The 27,042-nt window shown below is 37.3% G+C and overlaps 1 long non-coding RNA gene and 1 pseudogene across 1 annotated transcript in view; both read right to left on the bottom strand.

The window, feature by feature from the left end:
- The window catches only part of LOC144367732 (uncharacterized), a 62,725-nt gene extending 36,938 nt beyond the window's left edge, over window positions 1-25,787 (bottom strand). The window contains exon 1 of the long non-coding RNA XR_013427258.1: window positions 25,686-25,787. This is a non-coding gene — a long non-coding RNA (uncharacterized LOC144367732). The remainder of the gene's footprint in view (window positions 1-25,685) is intronic.
- On the bottom strand, window positions 7,668-12,369 carry LOC144368171 (putative ribosomal protein uL10-like pseudogene; annotated as a pseudogene).
- Window positions 25,788-27,042: the final 1,255 nt, after the last annotated feature.

Genomic DNA, 27,042 nt, shown 5'->3' with positions numbered 1-27,042 from the left:
GAGCTCTCAAGTGGAGAGAGAAAGCTTTTTTATCTCTCTCTTTTTTGGGGGGGGGTACTGGGGATTGAACTCAGGGATACTCAACCACTGAGCCACATCTCCAGCCCTGCTTTGTATTTTATTCAGAGACAGGGTCTCACTGAATTGTTTAGTGCCTTACAGTTGCTGCGGCTGGCTTTGAACTGGAGATTCTCCTGTCTCAGCCTCCCAAACCGCTGGGATTACAGGGATGCGCCACCACACCCAGCTTGACATCTCTTTTTATAAGGATCCTAATCCTATTGGATCAAGACCACACCTTTATGATTTCATTAACCTTAGTTACTTGCTTAGAAGCCCTGTCTCCAAATGCAGAAACACTGAGTTTAGACTTCAAAGCATGATTAGGAGTGGGGCACAAATATTCAGTGCATACCACACATGCAAACAGAGATGTTGGATTATCTGGAATGGGACAGGGAGCTGAAGCCCAGTGGCTGGGCTGGGCAGAAAGTCCTGATGTGACAGCTGTTGGTATAAAATTGGCCACTTGATGCCTTGGGAATGAGTTCAAATTTTCCAGAATGAGAGGATGTCAAAGGTAGAAGGGTGGGTCTCTGGTATCTAACCTTAAGTAGAAAAAGAGAAGAAGGCAAAAGGGACTAAGAAGGAACAGCAAGAATTTGGGGGGGGGGGGAGAAACACTGAGAGAGTATGGTGGCTTGAGAATCAAGAGGAAAAAAGATTTTGAGAGCTTACCATATTTCTCTTCCCACGGCTTGGCAAGCTAGAAGTTCCCCAAACACAGTATGCCTACATCAGAAATCTGGATCTGTCCCTGGTTCCATCTCTCCAGAAACCAGAAATGTGATCATTGAACAGTACACATCTATTGAGCAATTATTGTGGCAAGCTCCAGTATGGCCACTGTCGAGGATAGAGGGCCTGTCCAAGGAACTCACTGTCTTGTGGAGGAGTCTAATAATGTTTTCCTAGAGGAAAAATTCACAGGGCAGGGCTGTGAGTATTAGCTATTATAAGGTTTACAAAGCAAGTGTTAAGAGTTCACAAGAGGCAGAGATTAGTGTGGCCTGAGGGAGTTAGAGCAAAAGTGGATTTTAGCATGGAGGGCCAAGTCCTTCATTCACATCCTTGTGGTCTGAGAGCACAGGTGCTTCAGGCACAAGGAATCAGGTGACATGAGACACAAAGATGGCAAATCAGACCTTGCTATGGGTCCCACAAGGGCTCCCTGCACGCCTAATTTGCTACTGGTTTATAGTGGAAAACATTAAAGGCTCCCTTCCTTAAGTGTACTGACTTGGGGGAGAAATATCCTATAGTTTTTTGGAAGCAGTGGATTGGTGGAGTGCCTGCATGGCCTCCAGGCAAGACTTCTCAGCATGGAAATATGTCACAGAGGACATTAAAGGCCAAAGTATATTCTCAGCTCTGGAGACAGAGAAACTGCTCTTGCCAGCTCACCCAGAACCAAACAATGTCTAGAGACAAACTTATACCAACTGAATACAAAAGACTAGTATAAAGCAAAATGCCAATTTATGAAACTATCAAAACTCCAGTATTCACTCACTAATATATTGCAAGCCTATGGATATATCTCTATAAGAAGTAAATTTCTAGTCAATAGGCTACTGAGCAAGATTGATTGAAGAAATCAGAAGCAGGGAATTGCAGAGATGACATTTCCTGTTGGAGCAATTGACCCATCTTCACCTCTGATAACAGATGGTAAAGTGGAAAAACCAATGTCAGGTATCCTTAACCCTGAGTAAAGTGAGAGATATTGGAAGGCTCCCACTCTAGGAGCCTAGACCACCAAGTCCCCTTCTGCTTCCATGAATTATTACTTGGGCCACATGCCAAGCTATTGAAACAAAAAGGTCTCAAACACTGACTCAGAAATCATGGGGAGTGAAATAGACTGAGTTGAATAGAGAGCTCTTGTACTCAGATTACCCCAGGAACTCAGGTCCCTTCAATCTGTTGACTCACTATCCCTTATTGCCTTTGAACCAATCTTCAAAATGGCAGCAGGGGCAATTCCTAAGAGCTTGTTGGAACTGCAGAATCTCAGTCAACCCCAGACCTACTGAATTAGGACCTGCATTTTAACAAGATCCCCCAGGCAGCTTTAATACACATTAAAGCATTGCCCTGAGGTATTGTTCTTGACCATACAATTGAAACACATCTGCATCCAGTTAATGGAAAAGGAGAAAAGAGAAAGTGGAGGAAAACCTTTTTTTTTCCCTTAAGGTAGTGACACAGACTTTGCCCAAATCATTTTCACTCACATTTCATTGATAAGAAATTAATCAAGAATATATAATAGGGCTGGGGATGTGGCTCAAGTGGTAACGCGCTCACCTGGCATGCCCGGGGTGCTGGGTTCGATCCTCAACACCACATAAAATAAAAAATGAAGATGTTGTGTCCACCGAAAACTGAAAACTAAATATTAAAAAATTCTCTCTCTCTCTCTCCCTCTCTTTAAAAAAAAAAAAAAAAAGAATACATACTAAGGGCTGGGGTTGTGGCTCAGTGGCAGAGCACTTGCCTCACTCATGTGAGACACTGGGTTCAATCCTCAGCACCACATAAAAACAAATAACCAAAATAAAGATATTGTGTTCATCTATTTGGAAAAAAAAAAGAATACATACTTAGCTGCAATGGGGATTCTATTACCAAAAGGAAGAGAGAGAGGGGGGGGGATGGATCTAGGAGATAGTAATAATCTCGTGTGTGTGTGTGTGTGTGTGTGTGTGTGTGTGTCAAAAAAAAAAAGTCAGTGCTACTTTGGGGAGAAGTGGGAAAACAACTGCATGTGCACCATGCATTAGAAATTCCAGTCAAAAATACTGAGCCCATTTGTCCTTGATACTAAAGAACCAGTTATTTACAATGTGATTTCCTTCACAGATTTTAATGTCTTCCATATCATGTCAGGATGTCTTAATGTCAACTATCTTTCTACCACTCCAGGTGGAAGGAGGTTGTTTCTATGTGGGACAGAGAGCTTACAAAAAGGACCTAGTGTACTTTCAGGGCCTCTGTTTATCATGTTTTAGAGAATCAGCTTTTAAAAGGAAATTATTTCACATGTAATAATTTGAAATAAAGACCATGTTAACAAAAAGGAGGCAATTTTCACAGAGAATCAAAATTACAATAAGTGATAATTGTCGACACATTTAGGATTAATCATGGGTCTGTTAGGTAGCTCTGCTGATCTCAGCAAGGATCATTATTGTGTTTGGGGATTAGCAGTCTGTGTGCTGAAATAGCTCCCTCTGACAGGGTGTGGCTCTGCTCCCTTTGTTTCTCACTATCCTATTCCTAGGACCATAGTTTGGGCATTTTCTCACAATAATGTCCAAGGCACAAGAAAGCAAGCCCTAAGGAGTAACCCTATTTTAAGCCTCTGCTTTTGTCATGTCTGCTAATATCCTGCTGGGCAAAGTACATCACATGGCCAGTTGTCAAGGTATGAGGCAGGTTTCTCTTCGCATTGTAAACTTACTTGGTAAAGATATGGAAACAGGAAGAGGTGAAAAATTAGGAATACTTCTGCAATCTACCATAGTTTGCTCTTACAATCAAAATAATTCACATTCCTCCCATGTGCATGTGCAAAATATGCTCACAATTAGGCTCAAAGTCCAGGATCTTCTGATCTGCATCAGATCCAGATCACATACATCTGGAGTCCCATATTAAAAGGCAAGTTGTTGCCCCCTACAAACCCAACAATATTGAACAGAGACGGAATAACTGCAATAGACTTCCATTCAAAATGGGAAAAAATAGCAGTCACTGGTTCATAATAGTTTTGAAATTCTACTAGGCAGATGTTTCAGGTTCCCCTTCTCTGAAGATGAAGAATGCTCCTTGAGTAATCCCTGGTTTGGCTTCCTGAGAGAGACAACCCAGTGTATTTGTCTTCATGCCTCCTGGATCTCCATCTGAAATGTCCCTGATTTTTCTTCTGCTCCTTGATCATTTCTGCAGAAAGCATTTGGAAATTTCTTTGGGCCACTTTCTCAGCCTAAAGAAAGTTGAAAGCCCAGAAGATTTTCTCTGCCCCATTATTTTGAACAGTTTCAGTTCAGTCTGACAGTGCTTGGTAGTGCTTTGGCTAGTACAACTCTCTCAAAATCTTTGTGGGTTTTCTGTGTATTTAATTCCAAATAGTTCTATTTACCAAAATACACATACAAAGTGATTTTTTGAAATATACCTCTATCTATAGACTCAATTGTTACAACTTTGAGCATGTCTGTTGAGAGCCAAGCCGAGTTGGAATGGCCCCTGTCAGTCTACTGTGGGACAAATGTACCTTACAGATTCTTAAAGGACTTTTTGTCCAGATAAAAAGATCTGTTTAGGCCTACCTTAATTTTTTTTCAAAGCTGCTAGCAAGATGGCCTGGCATTTTTTTATGGCTATGGCAGAGGTACAAAATAAACTTTACTAAACAAGCCCATCTCAAGCTTATGCTTATATCTTATCTGAAAAGCCACCCAATAACAAAAGCAAGTTGAATGACTGAGCCCAGTGTCAAGGGAAGGGCAGGAGTACACTGCAAAGTTACATGGACTAGAAAGAGAAGTAAGGAATGGGGTCACTGTTGCAATCTATCGCGCTCACTTTCCTTGGAAAATTATGTATGGCACTTTTTAAGGCCTGAGATGAAGAGATCCTCTACCAGAAAGGATTTACATTTATCTTTGTCGGATAAACAAAGAGTCTTCTAGTCTAGAATTATTCTAAACTAAATTGATGCCTTTGAGATTTTTTTTGCCCCCCAGGTGATATAAATTTGGGCTGAAAAACAGCATAAACACCAGCTTGTGGTTACAGCTTTTCCTAGAAATGTCCTCTTCTCCTCTCCAACTTCACAGAACCCAGGCACTCTGGGGATAAGGGATGGAGGGACTTCTTTCCAAATTATCTTACTGTAGGGCTTGGCCCTTTTGGGTCCCAGATTTCTTGGGGGAAGTTTTCCTACTAGACTCCCTGTCTTGTATGTCTCATGAGCCCAAACTATGAACTGCCCCTCAAAATTTTCCCTTTTAGTAAATACCCTCAAGGCATACAAATAGCCTTGGTTCTCAGCTATCCTTAGGATTTCTGACTTCACTTCAATTTTGTCTGATAATTTCCTACCTAAATAAGATACTATAGAAAGAACATTTTAAAATTTATTTCATCACTTTAAGATATCTTTTGCAAGAGGATTAATTCAAATAACCTGCTTCCAAATAGCTAAAATTAATATAACTCCTTAATTAAAATTCATTAATATCTTGTCCAAATGGACTAAGAAGATATTCTACAATGTGCTCAGTCAAACCTGAGTGATGCAACATAAGGACTTGTCAGTATTGTTTCAAAAGTGTTCTCTTGCATTGTGTTCATCCTTTGCCAGAAATGAAGATTCTGGGATGTCACCCTAGGCCTACTGGTTAGAATTTGAGGATTAAACCAGATATTCAATGTTGTAAGTTCTACAGGTGATTCTTATGGACAGTGAGCATTGGAATGATCAAACTAAGGCATGATTCCAAATTAGATCTCATATTATTCCCAGAAATGCCTTTTTAAAAAGCCTTCTCACCTGGAATGTGCATTAGCAAAGCATGCATTTATAAGAGTGAGATTATTTCTCAGCACATCTTTCCATTTTCTTCATGTTTATAATACATATTCATAAAAGATTCTTACTAGCATACTTAAATTACCATAAGGAGTATATAAAACTTTAAAAATCCTAAGAATGCTTGATAGCCTAGCCTTCATAAAAATCTAGAAGCTGGAAATCCAATTATCAGTTGAATGGGGGAATTTAAACTGCCAACTGTAATTTAAATCACAAACCTATTATTCCTAATCAGCATAAATCCTTTCACAGTTACCATAACAAAATGAAAACAAAAATAAACTAAAGCACCTTGTTGATAGATGAAAGAATTTTAAAGTCTATGGATTATATTTTTCTATAATAGCATTTTTTTGTTTATTTAAATACCACAAATATACTCTTAACTTCTTTATTTGAGATTTTATTTAAAAATTTATATTTAGGGTCTGGGAGTTCAAGTCAGTGGTAGAACACATGCTTAGCATATGTGAAACCCTGGGATTTGATTCCCAGACTCACCAAAAAAGAAAAAGGAAGAAAGAAAGGAAAGAAAAAACATATTCCTATAACATCTGATTTTAGTGAATGTTCAACTTTGAAAATAACCACCCAAAAATGTAATTTGTTATAGTCTAAAATTATTCTAAGAGCACATACATTTCTTTTATAATATTTGGAAATTTTGATAGATATATTGTTAAATAGGATAGAAATATTAATGGTAGGACTTGGAAAGTATATGTTACTGTAATATTCATTCAACTTTGTTTTATGTTTGAAATGTTTATGATGAAATGTTTACGATAAAAGAGATAAGTAGCTACCTATTCCTAATCTCTGCCCATTAGACATACCCTGCAGTGTTCCTTCAATCTAGGACATCTTCCTTCTCCCTTGAACCCCAGACCAAAGTCTACACTTCTCCAAGATCCATTCAGAGACATTCAGTCTTTTATGTTTTTCCAATACAGATCTTGTCAGAACCTCTTTCTTCTGAACTTCTTTTATACTCCTCCTTTCTGGCTCTTAGGTTGTATTGAGGTTGTTAGTTCACATGGCTTAGAGGTCTATTAAACTGTAAGCTTCCTGGGGGCAGGGATTGTGTCATCACATCCCTGTATTCCTAGGTCCCACCCAGGCCAGATTGCAACTCAACTATGATCACTGAAAGGCTTTCCCTACTCATTCCAAACTAGGTGAGTAGCTCACTATATACTTTTGTAACATCCTTTATTTCTTCAAATCATAAGATATTTAAGACTTTATTGTAATAATTTACTTAATGATTATTCTTCCCTGCTTGACTAGTGAGGGCATGAACCATGCCTGTTACTCATCCATGATATCCCCAAAACAAGCACACCATAGGGCTCGTAGTCCATAAATATCTGTTAATTGAATGTTTAGTACAGAGGGAGTGTTTCAGTATACATTTGTTGAATGAATTAATATGAATTAATAAATGCTGTTGAATGTACTATTCTCAAAAAAAAAGAGCAAGAAAATGTCTGACAGAGTCCATAAACCATGGAGAGCTCATATACAAACAAAATCTTTATAAAATAATAGATGTTTATATCAAATTTCCTCACAACAAAGACTATTCTGAGTTAAAGGAAAGGAAACCATGTATCAGTTCTATTTTTTTTTTTTTTTTTGCTTTTAAGAGATGTAAGCTTTTATTTCTTTGTTTAAAAATAATGTTGACAAGCTAGGCACACTGGCACATGCCTGTAATCCCAGCAGCTTGGGAAGCTGAGGCAGGAGGATCATGAGTTTAAAGCCAGCCTCAACAACATCAGGGCACTAAGCAACTCAGTGAGCTTGTCTCCAAATAAAATACAAAATAGGGCTGGGGATGTGGCTTGGTGGTCGAGTGCCCCTAAGTGCAATCCCTGGTACCAAATAAATAAATAAATAAAGCTGGCAAGAGTTCATTGTTTTTTGGTGATTAGGCATAGAGACCAAATCCCATATTCTTGTCCAACTCCTCCAAGGTCTTCCATGGCTTCAGCCTTGACTAGGGCAGGAACAAGGGTGGAGGTGGGGGGAAGGAGCCGATAGGGGCCATGGGGACAGCAGCCACAAATGTAGATGGATCAGCTGAGCAGCCCTCCATCTTTACAGTAAGGAAGAAAGTATATTAAGTTCCCACAGACAAAGCCAGGACCTATTTATGCACACTGATGAGAGAATGGGGCACAGAGGCAATAGTTGTGTAACCAATCTGCAGACAAATACTGGCAACATTGCAGATGCCCACCAGGAAGTAGAGTGCAGTTTTCTTTGTGATTGTAAACTTTAGGGTGACAGATGCTGCCATTATCAAAACAGCTGTTGGCTGATCAGCCCAAAGTAGAATTAGGGGTGGGGGGTGGTCTTCAGCATGTTCAGAAGTGTGGCTTTAGTAGGTCCCACTGATCAGCTGCATATTACTCAGGATTTCATTGATGCCCCTGGAAATTTTAATAGTGATGCCCAAAACCTGGAAGAAGGAGGTCTTCTCAGGCTCCAGATCAGTATTTTGGAATTGCACAGTGAATTCACATGAGACAATTGCACCAGTTTGGGTGGCAGCAGACATCTTTTTGATCAGCATTATGAGCTTGATCTCAGTTCTCCTTAGTGAAAGGCAAACATAGTTTCCCCCAGCTGTGAGAGAATAGTTCCTTCAGAATCGAGCTTGTTTCTAGTTCATCATGAAACTCAATAGTATATTCTACTCACCAATTTCTTGAAATAATCCTCATTTCAGAATAACTCCCTCTTTCTTTCTTTCTTTCTTTCTTTCTTTCTTTCTTTCTTTCTTTCTTTCTTTCTTTCTCTCTCTCTCTCTCTCTCTCTCTCTCTCTCTCTCTCTCTCTCTCTCTTCTCTCTCTCTCTCTCTCTTTCTTTCTTTCTTTCTATTTCTTGAACCCAGGGCCTCACACTTGCTAGTCAAGCACTTTACCACTGAGCTATAGCCCCAGCCCCTCTACTTTTCCTTTTTTTGTCTTCCATCCATCCTCCTTCCTCTTTGTTTTTTTTTCTTTTCCTGCAATTTTGAATACATATATTCTATTTGCATTGAAAAAAATCCTTTATTAGGATAGGATAGGACCTTTGGTGATGAACATTATTCTGATATTAAAATATGGACAGGGGCTGGAGGTGTAACTCAGTGACAGAGCACTTGCTTAGCATGTGTGAGGCATTGGATTGGATCCTCAGCATCACATGAAAATAAATAAATAAAATAAAGGTATAGTGTCCATCTACAACTAAAAAAAATTAAAAATAAGGACAATGATTATAATTTGTGCTTCAAGATATAGAAATTTCTTGTAGAGAGCAGGGTGTGGCGCCACACACCTATAATCCCAGTGGTTTGGGAGGCTGAAGCAGGAGGATGGCAAGTTCAAAGCCAAATGTCAGCAAAAGCGAGATGCTAGGCAATTCAGTGAGACTCTGTCTCTAAATAAAATACAAAATAGGGCTGGGGATGTGGCTCAGAGGTTGAGTGCCCTTGAGTCAATTCCTAGTACCCCACCCCCAAAAAATTTTGGATTGGGGTCCTGGCTCAGTGGTAGAGTACTTGCCTAGCATGATTAAGACACTAGATTCATCCTCAGCACCCAATAAATGTAAAATAAAGATAGTATATCCATATAAACTAAAAAATAAATATTAAAAAAGAAATTCTTATAGATGAGGTCATAGCTTTAATGAAACAAACTAGTCCAATTTGAAGTTTTTAATTTTTTGGATGGTAAAACTATTTTTAAATGAATTTCTAGATAGAAAAGTATACCTCAAGCAATAATTTAAGGATTGCAGTCATAATAAAATTCTTTTCTCTGCTTTTATTTTCTTATATGATGTCATATTTTTCACTAATTAGTTTTCTAATTGTACCTATTTACAGGGTACACTGTGATATTTCAATACACATATACCATATGTTTTGGTCAAATCAGGGTAATTAAGGTTTCTATCTTCTTCTCACTATTTTGTGTTTGGAGCCTGCAAGCTCCTCTCTTCTAGTTCTTCATAAAAGATACAATAGGTTATTGTGATCAATAGTCCCTGCTGTGCTGTAGCACCTCGACTTATTATTTCTATGTAATTGTTGTTTTCCAAACTCCCTCTAGACTTCTCTTCCTCCACCTGTCTATTAATCACTATTCTACATTCTTATCAACCTTTTTTAGCATCCATATATGAAAGAGCATGTGATCTTTCTGTTTCTGACTTATGTCACTTAATGTCCTCCAGTTTCATCCATTTCTCTGCAAATAATAGAATATCATTCTTTTTTATGACTGAATAATATTTCATTGTGCATATACACACCACATTTTCTTTATCCATTTGTCTGTTGATGGACACTTAAGCTGAATACATATCTTAGCTATTGTAAATCGTACAGCAATAAACATGGGCATATATGTATCTATTTGACATGCCAATTTCATTTCCTTTGAATTCATGGGATTACTAGATCATATAATAGATTTTTTTTGAGGAATCTTCATAGTGTTCTCCATAGTGACTGTACTAATTTACCTTCCCACAACAATGTGTTCCCTTTTCTTATGATATATTTTCACTCTAAATCAAGTATCTGTTCAATTGGTATGCTGTTAACACATATCTGTCTACAATGAATTAGGCCTTTGTTTTCCTTTGATCTTAAAAAATGAACTTAGATTTAAAACAATCTAAATTTTTTGATAACCTTTAATTTGAGATTGTCACAAAGTTTAGCTGTCAGTAGAAAATACATATGTGAATATATATATATATATATATATATATATATATATACTTTAAAATAGGATCATATAACCTGTGAATGTCTAGACATAGCAAGCTCTCAAGGATGGCCATGATCATAATTCTTCCAACATTTTTTTTTTCAGTACTGAGAATAGAACCCAGCTTTCTTCACTGAACACTAGTATTTCATGAAAGAATTTGATTTTAGTTGTTTTTTTTTTTCTGCTTTAAACACTAATAAAGCACAAAGGATACCTGAATGGTCCCCTTAAAAATTAACATAGATATTTGGAATGTATTATGAAAAGATGAGTTTCCCTGCCAGACGTGGTGGTACACACCTATAATCCCAGAGTTTGGGAGGCTGAGGCAGGAGGATAGCAGGTTTAAAGCCAACTTCAGCAATTTAGTAAGGCTCTAAGCAATTAGTGAGACCTGTCTCTAAATAAAATATAGAAAAAGGGCTGGGAATGTGGCTCAGTGGTTAAGTGCCTCTGGATTCAACCCTCAGTACAAAAAAGAAAAATTAAATTAAATTTAAAAGCTGAGCAAAAATTAATTGTCAGGTTTGTCTAATAAAGCTTTATAGGAGCCAGGTATGGTGGTGCACACCTGTAATCCCAGCCACCAAGGAGGTTGAGACTGGAAAATCATGAGTTCAAAGCCAGCCTCAGCAAAAGCCAGGCACTAAGCAACTCAGTGAGACCCTGTCTCTAAATAAAATATGAAATAGGCCTGGGGTGCTACCATTTTTGATTCATAAAAATGAGAATTTCATAGTGTTTAACCTAAAAACTTATTTCAATCACAAATAACCTTTCTAATATTTTGTTTGTTTTATCTGTCTTTCCTTGGACACTTTCTCTCTGGTAACACATTCAAGGTTATCAAATATATTTTTTTTGTTCATAGTGGTAAAATGAGCAAGTTATTTCTGTCCTCCTTTACATTTGTAAAATGATTAACAAAACAATGAAAGCCATATGTGCTCATGTACATTAAATTCTAAGAGATTACTTTTGTTTTAAAATCTTTCTTTCTTAAGCAATTCTCCTACTTTTGCTTTCTTCTCCATGCTCGAATGAAGGACATCTGTTTCTGTTTTCAATATTATTTGTTGCATGAAGTAGAATATCAAAGTCCTTCTTCGATGAGGAAAGAATGCTTCAGCTTTTTATTTCCTTTTGTTTGTTCTCATTGATTTAAAAATTACAAATGTTGTACAAAAAAGATGAGCTGCTCACTGAAAAAATTAAAACAATAAAACATACCAAGTAAAATTCCTTCTCTCATCCTCCCTGCTCCTTCTCCCCAGGTAACCACTGAAAATAATTGGTGTGCACACTTCAGATCTTTTCCTATACATTTTTCCTGTATACATGTGCCTATATGAAAATATATGTGTGTGTATCTAATTCAAAATACTAAACAGTGGGTGACTAACCCATAGCAAACTCTCAATGGCTGCCATGATCATTATTCTTATTATTTCTTTCTTTCTTTCTTTCTTTTTTTTTTTTTGTGGTGCTGGGGATTGAACCCAGGGCCCTATGCACATGAAGCAAACACTCTACCAACTGAGCTATATCTAGCCCATGATTGTTATTCTTTCAACAATTTTTTCAGTGCTAAGGATGGAACCTGGGCTTCCTGCCTGCTAGGTAAGTGCCCTATCACTGAGCTACATTTTCAGCCCCCCAACATTTTAATTTTTTTCAACAGTTGTTTATTGGACACTACTATATAATGGGCACTTGTTATACAGAAAGGAGAATAGACACCACACAATTCTTGCCTCAAAGACTTACAAATAGAGAGGGAAGACACCCATACAAGGAGCAAATTGGGAGGCAGCATGACAAGGCTGAGTTGGGGGTCTCTAGAAAGTGCAGTGAGAGTATGCAAGAGAGCTCTGAGGTCTAATTACCCTCCATGTGATGATGACTTCAGTCTCACCTTTCCATCCTTGACCTTACTCCTGTTCCAGCCCTAAACAGAAAACTGTTTGACATCTCCTTTTTGATGTCTAACAGGCATGAACTTTATACAATATAAACAGAGTTCTTGGTTTTTCACCCTAGACCTACCTGTTCCTCTCCCTAGCTTAGTTCCACCCAGTAGCTCAAGCTAAAACCTGGAGTCAGCTCCAAGGAAAGGAATCCAGAAGTCAAGAATGTTAGGACTAAGGAACAGTTAATGGATTCTATCTCCTGGCTCACCTGTCAGCAAATGCTCTTGATTTCGCACGCAGGATCTCTCATCAGTCTGTCAACTATGCTCCATCTCTGCTGTCTCCTCTCCTAGCTCTGGCTCTCACTGTAGGCCCTCTCACTGCTCTTCCTGCTGCTATAATCACTCTTCTATAGTCCATTCTCCACAGAGCAGCTAGAGAGATGCCCTTATGTGTTAGTCACATCACATCACTCACAACCTTCCCAATGGCTCACATCACTCACAACCTTCCCTGTGGCTTCCCTTTGCACTCAGTATAAAATCCCTCCACTTTGCCACAGCCCACAAGGCCCTGAATGTGGGCCCCTGCCTTTATCTCTCTGGCCTCATCTTGGTCCACAATTCCCCTCCATGTTACTGTTGAACTAGGCAGATATCTCTAATCTTGGGACATTCCAAGCTCAAATAACTTTTCACTGAGTTGCCTGGGCTAGTCCTCCACAGCTCACCTGTGTGGCCAACTCATTCTCAACCTACAGATATGCCTTCAAACCTTTTTCTGGCCACTTTTCCTCATGTAGCTTCTCTTGCAAAGTAGTTTCTCTTGCAACAAAACATTCTCATGCTGCACAATTCATTTTTTCCACAGTACTTTTCACAATGTGAAATTATGTGAATTGTGTATTTGATTGCTTATTTATTTAATGTTGCTATTCTCCTTGCTCTGGACTGGATTGGAAACTCCATGAGAAATTGGACTTGTAATGTCTTGGTCACAGCACCTAAAATAGTACCTAGACTTTAGTAAGTGCTCAACAAATACTGAGTGAATGAAAGAAAAACTGCTGAAGTCAATGAAGTCTTCATAGAAGAGACAGTCTTTAGGTTAGGACATGAATAATGAATTGAAATCTCCCAGTTATACACATTCAGAAGGTAAGCGAATAACAGGCATTCCGAGAATGGGGAGATAAGGAGGAAAGGAGCAGGGAATGATGGGAGAAGATAACATCAAAGAGCAAGTTAGGTTGGGAACAGAATAACAAGATTTTGAACTATGCAAAGAGGTTAGGCTTTATCCTTTGGAGATGAGAGACATAGGTCACTGGAGCCTTGTGTGTTAGTTTTTCATTGTTGCTATAACAAGTTACCACAATTCCTATCGGAGAAAAGTCTGACACATGGACTGAAATAAGGGGTCAGCAGGACTGTTTCTTACTGGAGTTTTTAGGGAAGAATCTGTTCCCAGGGTCATTCAGGTTTTCCACAGAATCCAGTCCCTTGTGGATAGCACTGAGGTCTCACTTCCTGCTGGCAGCCATCTGGACATTACCCTTAACTTCCAGAACTTTTCTGTATTCATGCAAAAGGACCCCCCATCTCAGAGCCAGTAGGGACACCCTGAATTCTCCTCTCTCTTGGTATCCCTCCTTCTTCCCTTTCTGTTGCATCTCTTCTTCCTTTTTTACTCTCTATGTCTGTGACTCTGGCTAGAGAAAGTGTTCTGTTTAAGGATTCAAGTGATTAAATTGGACCCACTCAAATATCCCTGAAAAATCTCCCTATCTTAAAATCTGAAACCATAATTATTTTGGCATGTATTGTAACATATTCAAGTGTTCCAGGGACCAGGGTACCTTTTGGGATGGGAGATACTCTACCTCTACATTTTGTGATCACATTTTCTTGTTAGATCACTCAGCAAACTATATGAGGTCATCTAAGTAGAATTAAACAGGGGGGTAGACTAGTGGTCTATTATGACGAAGGACTAAAGCAAATCCAGAGGGCTCAAACTACGTAATATCAAACAGATCTTATCTTCAGCATTGGTTATTAATTAGATGTAGAGATTATGACCATCTGGACTCTGGGGTGACCCTCAAGTAATGTTATTTGGTGGAATAGGGTATAAGGAGCAGTTTGATGGAAAGATGCATTAGATCTCCTGTGGCATTGAAGATAGATACATCCAACACTTTGTTGATGAGTTACTCATAATTAGAAAATTACTCAGATGGTATATTGACCATTTTCAATATAGTAACCTTCTAGGAGTTTTCAACAGATTAAGAGGATATTATTTTAAAACAAATCTATCAATATTCATTTACTGTCTAGCAAACAGTTTTTTGTCTATTTCTGGTATAAATTCTCAATAAGATTTATCAAATTCATTTTGTAGATATTTGCAAAAGTACTGCATAAATTTTTATTTCTATCCTCTTTTGAAGAAGACAAATATTGCAATACCACAGATATTATTCAAGGACACTCTGGATGACACAAGAAGAAAAGGTATGGTCCTTCATGGTCTTGATTTTTGTCCTGATTTTTTTTTCATTCTTTTTTGTTTGTTTGTTTTAATTAGCTACACATGACATTAGAATGATCTTGGCAATTCATACATTTAAATCTTTGGGGTATAATTTCTCATTTTTCTAATTGTACAGATTGCAGAATCACCCTGGTCATAGAGTCACCTATATACATACAGCAATCATAATGTCTATTCTATTATGCTTCCCTTCCTATTGACAGGTATTATGGGTTTGCATCACGTACAGTGAAAAATCAGTACATATTTAAAGTTGGTCATTGTAGGTGCTTGGGTTGTGGCTCAGTGGTAGAGCACTTGCCTAGCATGTGTGAGGCACTGGGTTCAATTCTCGGCACTGCACATAAATAAATAAAATAAAGGTCTATTGACAACCAAAAAATATTTAAAAAAAAAATAAATAAATTTGGCCATTATATTTCAATGGAAAGGCAAGACAAATCCAGGAAAGTTCTCATGCTATAAAAGTGGCATTTGTCTAGACAATTAGGACACATGAGTTATGGCAGAGGTTTGTTTATTCTTAAGAATGGGCACTTTTTACTGAGCATTTTCTTTTATATTTTAAAATTTATCCTTATGATAAGTCAGAAAAGAGGAGATTATTGTCACTTTAATAATCCAGAAAAGGAAACTAAACTTAAGGGTGATAACTTGCCTTAAATTCTATAACTAATAAATAGTAGCTATAGAATGCAAACCCAGGACTGTCTGATTCCAAACTTCATGCTACACAGCTCTGACGCCTTACTCAATGAGGCCCAGGGTTGAAAAAAAAAAAAAAAACTTCCAAACTTCTACTTGTATGCCTTTGCCTTGGGGACACTTTCTTGAACTGAGAACATATTTTTTTTCCTCCTCTGCCTAGCTTCACGTGACTCCTTTGGGATACTCCCTCACAGTTGTAATATATTTGTGCAAGCAACTTCTGCTTCTTCTCACTAGAGTGTAAATACTACACACTACATACTGCATAAGGTTTGATTTGTCCTTGAATTCCCAGTTCTTCACATAGAGATTAGCCCTTTTGAGCACAAGGCTCAAAAGTTCAGTGAATGTATGCATGAATGGATGGATGAAAGAGTGAATGTCATTCATTTTCCCTGCAGTTCCAGTTTGTCATCTCTAAGATAAAATAAAACAGATTAAAGTTGGTCCCCCCTAACTTTCCACAGTTTCAGCTACTCATAGTAAACCATAGTCTGAAAATATTACATGGACATTTCCACAAGTAAACAATTCATAAATTTTAAAATGCATACTGTCCTGGATAGCATGTTGAAATCTTGTGCTGTCCTGTTCCAACTGTCCTGGGTCATGAATCATCCCTTTGCATCCAGTGTATACACATTGTATATACTACCAACCTATTAGTTACAATTATGGCTTAAATATGAGATGTCCCCTGAAAGCCCAAGTCTGAGACAATGCAGGAATATTCAGAGGTGAAATAATTAGATTATGAATGTTATAATCCAATCAGTGAATTAAACCATTTGATGGATTACTAATTTGAATGGATTAATGGGGTAACTGTAGGCATGTAGGGCATTTCTGGAAGAAGTAGGTCACTGAGGGCATACCCTTGGGTTTATATTATCTTTGGCTCCTTGCATGCTTTCTGTCTGCTTCTTGTCTGTCAGGAACTGAGTAGGTTTCCTCTGCCACACCCTTCAGCCATGATGTTCTCCCTAATCTCCGGCCCAGAGCTACACAATTGACTGGGCATGGATTGAACCTCTGAAACCAGGAGCCATATTTTTTTCTCTAAATTCTTCATATATTGATTACAGCAATGAAAAGCTGACTAACATATTTACTTAGTAGTTGTTTTGGTTATCATGTCAACTGGCCCAATATCATAGTGCTTGTGTTCAAATAACTCTTATTTTACTTAATAATGGCCCGAAGCACAAGGGTAGTAATGTTGGTAAATTGGATCTGCCAAAGATGAGCTATAAAGTGCTTTCTTGAAGTGAAAAGGAGAAAGTTTCTCATAGATACATATGGAAAAGGATAGTATACAAAGAGTTTGGTACTATCTGTGGTTTCAGGCATCCATTGAGGATCCTGAAAAATAGCCCCCACAGATAAGGAGGAGAACTGTAATTCATTGGCCAATTCAAAAACTCTTAAATTCCCTTCAGACAGCAGTAAAAAGCAATATATCTAACTGAAGTATCACATATGTTATATCTATCTGTTTCTATCTCCTTTTTATTTGTAATTTTTTGTACGTGTAATTGTTAGTTATAATTGGGCTATTAATAAAGCCCTTTAATGTTGAGTAGATTATTAAATATGTAAGAATACTTGAATTCTAATACGTTCTACTGTTAATAGCATTATTATCTTCATTTTAAAAAATATGTCCTTTAATATTTGAGGAAATTTTATAGATTTACAGATGCACTTGGGTTGACTTTCTTTCTTTTTTCACTGCAAACTCCTTTTATGTTTTCTTTGTAATTGAAACTGATAACTTGAAGCATTGAATGTAAGAAATAGAAAGTGTTTATGGTTGTGTTGTGTCTCATTTATTTCTTTCTTATTCACCAGTTCTGTAATTGGAGCTACAATGTGTTACATTTTACTTTCTGCAGGCTACTGCTTGCTCTTTTTCCTTAGTTTACTCTATCTTAGTGCAAATGTGTTTTTGCTTCCTCAAATAGAAAAAAACTGAAGGAAAAAAAGTTTCATTCCATGTAAAAGAATGTCTTGTTGTTATTGCTATTTTATTTTTTAAAGCTACTTTACGTATCCAGTGTTCTAAAATATATTAGCAGTATTTCAAATTTTTCCCCGTAGGTTTACTATAATTACAACTAATATAGATTGAGATTGGTATTGAGGTAATACTCTCTAGTGTATATAAACTCTCTGGTTTGAGTGAATTCCATCTCAAGATAATTTACTATACCAAAAAAATGCAGCAAAAAAATGTCTTAAGATAAATAATGATCTCTAAAACAGCAAATCTTCATATAATGAAACGACTGTCATGAGCAATTCCTCTAGAATTTGTCAATAATCTCTCAATAACTGAAAATTATTCAGTACTTGATTACTTATTTTCTATAAGATTGTACAATTTAATATTGGTGGAGATGGAAACATTAAATGATCCTTCTCACAAGTATCCTAAAGAGCAGGAGAGAAGCTCAGCAAAGAAAAACTGACCCACTGCCTGTGCAGCTCCCCCCCCCCACCCCGCCCCAGGCATTCTCTCTGCACCTGTGTCTCTTCCTCAGTAAACTACCAGGGTCAGAGATGTTTCAAGGAGAAAGAGCACTTCCCTGAGACCTAGCCCATGACACTTAAATTCAATTGAAACTAATAGCTATAGGCGAAATTCGTCCTCATTTAATAATAGGTAGTAGTCACAAAAATATTTCAGAGGAAAGAGGAATAAGTATTTATTTTTTCTAATAATAAAAGCAATGCATATATAAGACATTTAATTAAATGAAGAACTATACTATGTTCAAGAATTGGATGACTAAATATTTTTAAGATGTTACTTCTCAAACTGGTTGATAGATTCAATGAAGACCTTAAGAAAATTTCATTTTTTTTTTCTTTTTCTTTTTGGAAATCAAAACTGACCCCTAAAATTTATACAGAAATGAAAAGAGTCTAGAATGGCCTAAACAGGATAGAATAACCTTTGTTAGAAAAATATTGCAGCACTTTTACTTATTTCAAAACATATTTTAAAGCTATGGTGATCAAAACAGTATGATTTTGGCATAAATACAGCATATAAATCAATAAAACAAAATAGAGACAGAAATAAAAAAATTGATCTTTTTTTTTTGACAAAAGTACCAAACTAAATTAGTAAGAAAGGGATTTATTTTTTAAAGGTGCTGGGTTATGCACCTTTAAACAGGAAGATGGTTCTTACTTCATCCATATATAAAAATTAAGTCAAAGTATGTAATAGAATTAAATATAAAAGCTAAAATAATGGAACTTTCAGAAGTAAATGGAAAAAAAAATTTGTAATCTTGGGTTAGAGAAATTTTTTTGATATGATACAAAACATGCAAATAAACTTTATAAACTTAACTTTATAAAAAGTAAAAAATTTTGTTCATCTCAGGACATGTATGTCAGTGTATTTTGTAACTCTATAAAAGAATATCTAGAACTGGGTAAGTTATAAAGAACAGAAATTAATTTTCTCACAGTTTTAGAGTCTGAGAAGTCCAAGATCAAGGGACCAGCATCTGATGAAGGTCTTCTTGTTTGTCCTCTCATGATAGAAGCTGGAAGGACAAGCCTAGTACCTGACACTGTGTGAAGCCTTTTTTTTTTTTTTTTTAAGGACCTTGATCCCAATCATAAAGGAGGAGCCTCTCATGACCTAATCTTGAAGATTCTATCTTAGTAATACCCACCACCAAAATTCAGCAACACCTGAATTTTGGAGGGAACACATTCAAAACACAGCAGATACCAATAAGAAAAGAAAAAAGACAAGTCACAGATTAACAGAAAATATTTGTAAGATGTGTTTGGTAAGGATTTGTATCCAGATTTTACAAAGGATTCATAAAATTCAGCAAGAAAGATATGACTATTGTGGTTATTATTATTATCAGGTATTCTCTAAAAGCTCATGTGTGTGAATTTTCAGAGGAAAAATGATTAGATTGTGATAGTTATCACCTAATGATTGGCTCCACTGATGGATTAACTGGGTGATAACTATTGGCAGATAGGGTGTGGCTGGAGGATGTCGGTCACTGGGGGTGTGTCTTTGGGATTTATATTTTGTCTCTGGTTAGCAGAACTCTCTCTGCTTTCTGGTGGCCATGTGTTGAGCTATTTTCTTCCACAGAATCTTTCCACCATATTGTTCTGCTGCTCCTCAGGCCAGAACAATGACCATGAATTGAACCTCTGAACCCAAGAGCCAAAATGAACTTTTCCTCCTTTAAGCTGTCTTTGTCAGGTCTTTTGGTCACAATGACAAAAATGCTGACTAAAACAATGGTAAATATTGGATTGATTGCTTCACTAAAAGATACAGATGACAATAAAGTACATGAAAAAATGTTCAACATCTTTAGTCATTAAGGAAGCACAAATTAAAATCATAATGAGATACTACTATACACACATTAGAATGGCAAAAATCTAAAATGGACAATAGCAAGTGTTGTGAAGTATTTGAAGAAACTAAAACCCTCATACATTGCTAACAAGAATGTAAAATATTACAGTTCAGGTTGAAGAATGTGATTTTAGATATGTGGCAAAGAAATCTTTTTCCTAACTCTGAATCTCACCTTTAAGAAGATTTCTCTACACAATTCCTGGCAGCATTAGAAACTGTGATCTTGGACTTCCTAGACTCTAAAACAGTGATAAAATTAATTTCTGTTCTGTATAACTTCCCCAGTTCTAGATATTCTTTTATAGAGTTACAAAATGCACTGACACACATGTCCTTAGATGGATCTGCTAGTCTCCTCCAAGGACAGACTCTTCATTACAAAATTTAACCCATATGCAGACCAAGAACACGTATTTCCTGCAGGCAGGGTAATCCTTAAGAAAAGGCAGGAAGGGTTGAGCCTCTAAAAATGATTACTCTCCCCAACTCTTCAATCCATAGAAGAAGTGAGGGATAAATCAAGAAGCTAGAAAAACTTAAAGAAAATCCCTCTTTAGGGAAATCAAGGAAGTAGAGAAGCATCCTTCTCCTAATAGAACATCAAATCCTATTGATTTTATGTCCAAAATATCTCTGATAGAATTGCCTTCTCTCCATTTCTATTACCACCTCCCTGATCCTAGCTAACATCATCTCTCACTTATACTTCTGCAATCATTGTCTCACCATTTTAACTACTGGAAACATCTATTCTCACCTCCTCCAAATCTTTTCTCAACACATCATACACAGTGATACTCTCACAATGCAAATCCAATCATAATTTTTCTTCTACCCCTTCCACTGTAACTATGTTTTGTTGTTGTTGTTTTGTTTGTTTTTAGCACAAAGACCCAAAGCCCTCAAGGCCTCGAAAAGTCTGGTCCCATCTATATTATAGTTTCATTTTATGTATCCCCTGCTTGTTGATCTTCTTTCAGTTCTTAAACTGAGCCTTTGAGCCCCAGACCTGTATAAATAATTTGCCTACTTGGCATTTTCCACATAACAACATTATCTCAGACTCAGCATGTCCCAGGGTTGTTATCAGTTAATACAGAGTTAACTGCCACGGGGCCTATGATATGCTTCCACTGGTCAGAAATTCATTTCCCCTTCCAACTGATTATTAACTCCTACTCAACCTTCAGGTTTAAGCAAATCATCATTGCATTGTGGACGGCTTTCCTCTGTCACCAAAGTACTTTCAAAGTATCATAGATTTTCCTCCAATCCCCAAAACTGAGGATTCAACCCAGTGCTTTGTGCGTGCTGGGCAAATGTCATGGTTAAGATATGAAGTGTCCCCAAAAGCTCATGTGTTAGACAACTGAAGAATGTTCAGAGGTGAAATGATTAGATTTTAAGAGTTGTAACCTAAATGGTGACTTAATCTACTGATGGATTAACTTGGTGATAACTGTAGGCAGGTAGAGTGTGGCTGGAGGAAGTATGTAACAGGGGTGTGCCTTTGGGGTTTATATTTTGTCTGTGGTTAGAACTTTTTCAGCTTCCTGATTACAGTGTCCTAAGCTGCTTTCCTCCATCATGCCCTTCTGCCACACCTGGGGCCCAGAGCTATGGAGTCAGCAAAAGGGGGACTGAAACTCTAAAACTGAGAGTCAAAGTAACTTTTCCTCCTTTAGGTAGGTCTTTTGGTCACAGCAACAACAACAACAACAACACACACACACACACACACACACATACACACACACACAAATACCTGATTAAAACAGCAAGTACTGTACCCCTGAGCTCCATTCCTAGTCCAGCATCATATAGTTCTACTTTACGGTACTTTTTTTTTTCTTCTAAGAATTCACAAACAAATTTTGTTGTTGTTGATGATGGACCTTTATTTTATTTATTTGTATGTAGTGCTGAGAATCAAACCCAGTGCTTTGCACGTGCTAGGCAAGTGCTCTACCACTGAGCCACAACCCCAGCACTCATGGTATTTTTATAGAAAAATTTGCATTTATGTGTATGACTATCTGATAATTTCTCTCTCCTCTATTAGGCTTTAAACTATGTGAGGGAAGTAAGTCAGTTCTTCATTAATGCCTGTAGTATTGAAAAATAGGATAAGAGTGAAGAATTGAACCTAGAGTGAGAGGTTTTGAAAGTTTCACTGAGGAAGTGAGAGCTGCAGGTTGACTAGATTGACTAGAGTGGTTAGGTGAAGATAAGAATGAAATGTTTCAAATAGAAGGAACAACACGCGGAGGAAAAAACCTTATAAGTACTAACCTGTGTAGAGCATCACAGGGAATGAAGTTTCAGAATAACTGGAGTTGGGAGAATGACAAACAGTTTGGTAAAGAGTTTGGAATTTATCCCAAGGGCAATGAAAAGTCTTTGAAACTTCTGCTTTTTTCTTTTCTTTTCTTTTTTAATGCATTGCTGAGAATCAAACCTAAGGCCTGGTACATTGAGGCAAGTGCTCTACCACTGAGTTGCAAATGCCAGCCTTTTCTGAAGGGTTTTAAATAAGGCATTGACATAGTTAGATTTGCATTTTCTGGCTACTTTGAGAAGGGAGACAAGCTAATAGTTTAGGTAGAGTGTAGTGGAGGAAATGAATATTGGAAAACAAATTGACTTGGGGTGCCTGTATCCAAGCGGTAGAAGAAACTGATTTAATGACTAGTTAAATGAAATGATTGAGGGATATCATGGTTGGATCTAAAAATGTCCCCCAAAAAACTTGTATATTAGGCAACATTGCAATATTCAGAAGTGAAAAGATTGGATTATGAGGATTATAACTTCCATTATAATTAATCCATTAGCTGATTAAACCATGAGACGATTAATAATTTGAATGGGCCACTGGGAGGTGGTGAAAACTATAGGCGGGTGGGTAATAGTTGGAGGAAACAGGTTACTAGGGGCATGGCTTGGGGACTATATCTTCTTCCTGGTTCCTCTTCCTGCCCCTCCATCTCTCTCTCTATCTGCTTCTAGCTGCTGAGAGCTGAGCAGTTTTCCTCCGCCACACCCTCCCACCATAGTGTTCTGCCTCTCTTCAGACCCAGAGCAATGAAGTCAGCTGGACTTAGACCTCTGAAACCATGAGCCCAAAATGAATTTATCTCCTCTAAGTTCTTTCCAGATATTTTGTTTACAGAGATGAAAAGCTGACTAACACAAGTGAGAAGGTGAAATTGGGGACCTCTGCCAGGTTTTTAAACTTGGACAACATTCAAATGAATGATGGTGCATTTACTGAGACCAAGAGTACAGGGGAAAAAACTGGAAAGGAAATAAGGTAGTTTTGAATTTTATAATTTTGAGGTGTTCATAAGACAACCAAATGAGGGTTTTTGCTAAATAATTGGAAATATACATTATTTGGAAATTAGAGTAGCTTATTAGATAGATCTGCCGAGAAGATAAAATTTTGGGAATTAGCATGTAAGTGGTCATGGAAACCTATAGGAAAGTCGTAGTAACAGATGAGATGTTGAAGGAGAGCATATGGAGTAAGAAAAGCTCTTCAGATAGTCTTGAGGAATTCCAATACATAATGGTAGATAAGAACAAGCCTATGATGGACATTGAGAAGGACTTTCTAGAGAGGCTGCAAGAAAACCAGGAGAGTGTGGTGCTGCCCAAGTTAAAGGCACACAATGTGTTTAGGGGGAAGTATTCTCTTACGTTGACAGCCCAATTTCTAACATCTTTAGCTCAGAGAACAGCATGAAACACTCTTCATATATTGAGTCTTTTTTTGTTCCATCTTCTAGAATACCCTCCCTCCTTTCTCTGATTTGGGAAAAAAGAAAGAATAACATTTAATTCCTTAACTCTCTTTTAGAGCAGGTTTCACCTTTTCCTATAGTCTGTTGCTTCTGTGACTGTCTTCCCTGTTATACCATGACCAGTACAGTACCTGGCATATAGTAGGAGTTCAATGAATGTTAGTTGAAACAGTTCATGTAAATAATATTGAGTTACGTTTATTAAATACTTACTGTTTCTGAATGCCTGTGCTAGTGCTTGGTTTATAATACTATTTTTAATCTTATAAAAAATGTGCAAGGGGACATGATTATTCCCATTTTATAGAGGAGAAACCAAGACTAAGAGAAAAATAACTGCCCCAACATGGCTTGGAAAGTTGCAAAACTGCAGTTCACAAACAAGTCTGCATGATTCCAAAGTCCATGGTTTTAACCACCACCTCTCCCAAAGAGAAGTAAACATTCACATTTCTCCAGACATCTGTGGAGGAGACATTTTTTAATTGGCAACTTTCCCAGTTCATCTCAAATTCTAGCACATAAACAGCAGCCTGCTCTCATTCCAAGAATGCTTTACTTTACTCTGGGTCTGACTGAGCCTCTACTGAGCTGTCTTGCCAACCTGTGGAACAGCAGTAGGTCTTTCCTTCATTCCCTCATTTAAGCCTGCCTGCCTACTCAAATTCTGGCTCATTCTTGAGATCAGTACCTTAATTCCACTTTTCTCTTCCTAACATTTCTTTGCCCCACTTGATTCATAGAATTACTCAAGAATCTTTTTTTTCTTTTAATGCCCATAGTGGTTTCTTATGAACATCTAGTGTGGAGCTATGATCAACACACCAGAAATGTAAGCTTCACCACCCAGAAACCCTGTCAATCTTGCACTGTTCCCAGTATGCTGGACAATGTGGTTCCCAGGACCCACTGGACACACAATGAATAATGGTTGGCTGAATTAGTCTGATGGTGATACAATTCCAAACTTGGCTGACTGTTAAAGCAACAGAGCATGCTGTGCAGAGTAAAATCATAAACTTATGGAGGTCCATTTCAAAACTTCAAGTGAGAAGAATTGTTTTCATGAAGGTTTGCCTGAAGAGGCTGCAGGCCAGTCCTTCAAGATACTAACAGACTGAAGATTGAATGAGGAGAGACAGTGTAAGTTGCCTTTGGAAGGAGGAAAAATTTTCACAAGTCATCTTAGATAATTCACAAAGCAATCTGTCTTAGGGTGATTTAGAGCCACATATGTAAGATTGCCTAATTATTTATCTAAATAATTATTTATCTTCATAACACGTTTAGAATAGAGCAAAGATTTCTACCTCAATACTGAATGAGTATGGCAGTAGGCTTTGGAAACCAGCAAGGTCCTTGCTGGCATGGTGGTACCAATTGCTTGGGAGGCTGAGGCAGGAAGATCTCTTTAGCCTGGGAGTTTGAGGCCAGCCTAGGCAACATAGTGAGATCCCATCTCTCAAAAAAAAAAAAAAAAAAAAAAAAAAAAAAAAAAAAAAAAAAAGAAAAAGAAAAAAAAGAAAGAAAGAAAAGAAAAAGCTGAGGGAAATTATAAATTCTAGCACCATCCTTCTTCACTCTCTCTTATTTTCTGTTACTATTTCAGCTATTTCTCCTGGCAGTATACTTGCAGGCAAAATACTGATATTTGGCTAGATTTATACTTTACACTGAATTATGGATGATGATCATTCTGGAATTCCTGGCCAGCTTACTTATCATGGCTAAATGTAAAATCTGTGCATTGCCCTGCTTAGGGAAGTATCTGGCACATGATTAAGTTTCTAATAAAAATAACCACTATTATCCATAAAAATAGAGAACTTGATATCTTACCTTTTCAGGGATATTGCAGGCAAATGCCCCTTTTTCCATTTTGTTCCCTTCTTAGGAAAATATCATTGTTGAAAACCTTTCCTCAGAGCTGTTACAAGATCACTGCATTTTTATGTGCAAAAAAAAAAACACAACATTTTCTTTTTTGGTTCTAGTGCTTCTTTACAACATTTTTTTCATATTAGTCAGATTGGCTATCATTGCTGGTTTCCAAAGCCTACTGCCAAACTCATCAATTTCTGTTCTCAGCCTTTAGGCATTTGTTTTTGTTTTCTCTTTTCACTAAAGGAAACATTGCTTATGCAATTGTGCATATTTTAAATTTCCAATTTTATGGATAACAATTACAGAAGAGGAAAGAATATGAGTATGCTTGTCTTCTTTTTTTTCTTTTTTACTGTTTAGCAGTCACCTCTGTGGTGTCCTTGCAGACAGAAGATTGATTAGATGACCACTGTACACTGGATTCTAGCCCAGAATCATCATTTCACATGGGATCATCTACTATGCTCCAAACAAATATTCAAAGGTAGAAAGAAAATCTTCTTTTCTACCCCACCTCAAAGCAAATATACATTCCAAATATACATAAATAAATACTTGCAGGTATTTAATTATTATGTATCTGATCCCTCCCTCACCCTTCCCTCCTCTGTCTCTGTCTCTGTCTCTCTCTTTCTCTCTTTGGTGCTGGATTGTTAAGCACAAGCTCTACCACTAAGCTGCACCCCGACCCCCTAACAATCTTTCTTCAATAGGATAAAGAAATAATTTTTAAATATGTGACTTCCATTTAATGCAATGATGATGCATTCATGTGTACTAATGATGTATTCAATGTGTAAAGATCTTCTAAAAAATGTCATGTCCAAACTGTGGGTAAGACAGCAAATTAGCATTAATTTTTAATGAAAGATCATTGTGAAGGTTTATTGAATTTCACGGGAAGAAAACCTCTTATCTGATGGTGTACTAGATGTCTATGCACATTCTCTTTTGCCCTCAGGTCTCATTATAGACCCAAGGAATTCAGTGCTGGCTACATATCTTTCTCAATTCATAAAACTCACTCTGTAAAGGAGAAACATGACATGGGTCAAGTTTGAAAATGGGGACATGTAATGGGGCCACTTTGGTTATGAGTAGTCAAGTGATTCAGAGCTGGTATGAGTCCTGGGATGACTTATGTTTGGGAAATACATTGTCCCCTGAGGTTTTCAAGGGATCAGTGCAGAGAGCCTGGGGAAATAGGTTGTGTATTCAAGCATGTAAGCCTGAAAGCAGGAACCAGGTATCTTTAGACTTTAAACATCTTTAACAGCATGTTCCATACTGTTAGACACATCACATCCAAGTC

This window comes from Ictidomys tridecemlineatus, chromosome 11 (genome assembly GCF_052094955.1).
Source record: "Ictidomys tridecemlineatus isolate mIctTri1 chromosome 11, mIctTri1.hap1, whole genome shotgun sequence".
NCBI lineage: Eukaryota > Metazoa > Chordata > Mammalia > Rodentia > Sciuridae > Ictidomys > Ictidomys tridecemlineatus.
The sequence above is the reverse complement of the archived record's forward strand: the minus strand, read 5'-3'. Positions and strand labels throughout refer to the sequence as shown.